We start from the raw sequence: 1,171 nt of genomic DNA, 5'->3' as shown, positions 1-1,171 counted from the left end.
CACACACACACGCCCACGCACACGCACACACACACACACACACACACACACACACACTCACACGCACATGCACACGCACACACACACTCACTCACTCACTCACACGCACAAGCACAAGCACACGCACACGCACACGCACATGCACACGCACACGCACACGCACACACACACACACACACACACACCATTTCTCAGGACCTTTACATCAACCTAAAAGAGAGCTGGAAGCTGCAGAAGTGTCCTAACAGTGTGTGTGTGTGTGTGTGTGTGTGTGTGTGTGTGTGTGTGTGTGCGTGAGTGTGTGTGTGTGTGTGTGTGTAACGTTGAGTGGGTTGGTTTAAACAGCTCTGAGAAATGATTGGAGTGATGTGACATTTGCGTTGTTCCCAGGGTAAAGAAAACAAGTCAAAGGTTTAACCTTCACTTCCGCTGAATATCACCACATCAGCCTGAACTAATTTGAGTTTAACTTGTGAAAACTCTCCACTGGCCTGACATGGAAAAAGACTCAATAAAACACAAATGAGTTCCAGATGACCCACTGAACACACACACACTCACACGAGAAAGTCTTTCCATATGCCTTCATCCGTTGTTCTGTGAAGCCAGTGTAACAGACGCTTCTCTCTGTGCTCCTGCAGTCATGAGATGTGCTGCTGGCAGATTTCAGAAACATGAAACAAGCAAAATACACCCAACTGAGGGACTTCATCTGCCACATATTGCTATCTGCCTGCTTTTTGTATTGTGTTATCTCTGTGAGATCCAAATAAAGGTGGAACTACAGGATGAAACACAATGGCTACTCATGTATTCTCGATTTTCAGTGATCTGTGGGGCCCTATGAAATCTGTTTTATCTTTTTTATTTTTTCCAAATGCCGTTTTTTCCGTTAAAATTTTTCTGGAATCCATTTTTTTTCCCCCATTTAATTTTTTTAAATTAAAGCATGTCTAATTAATTGAAATTATGAAACATTTACAAGTTAACAGTTTTTAACCATATACTTTGTTTTTTGTTATAATTTTCCTGGATTCCAGTTTAAAGGTTTAATTAGATAATCAAATGTAATAATTAATAATCCAAATTAAATGTTTAGTTTTTCTCAAAAATGTTGTGTTATGTACTTTATTATTATAAACAAATTTTCTGGTACTTAAATGATGGCATA

Source organism: Sinocyclocheilus grahami, unplaced genomic scaffold (genome assembly GCF_001515645.1).
Source record: "Sinocyclocheilus grahami isolate Dianchi unplaced genomic scaffold, SAMN03320097.WGS_v1.1 scaffold559.1, whole genome shotgun sequence".
Classification (NCBI taxonomy): Eukaryota; Metazoa; Chordata; class Actinopteri; order Cypriniformes; family Cyprinidae; genus Sinocyclocheilus; species Sinocyclocheilus grahami.
The sequence above is the reverse complement of the archived record's forward strand: the minus strand, read 5'-3'. Positions refer to the sequence as shown.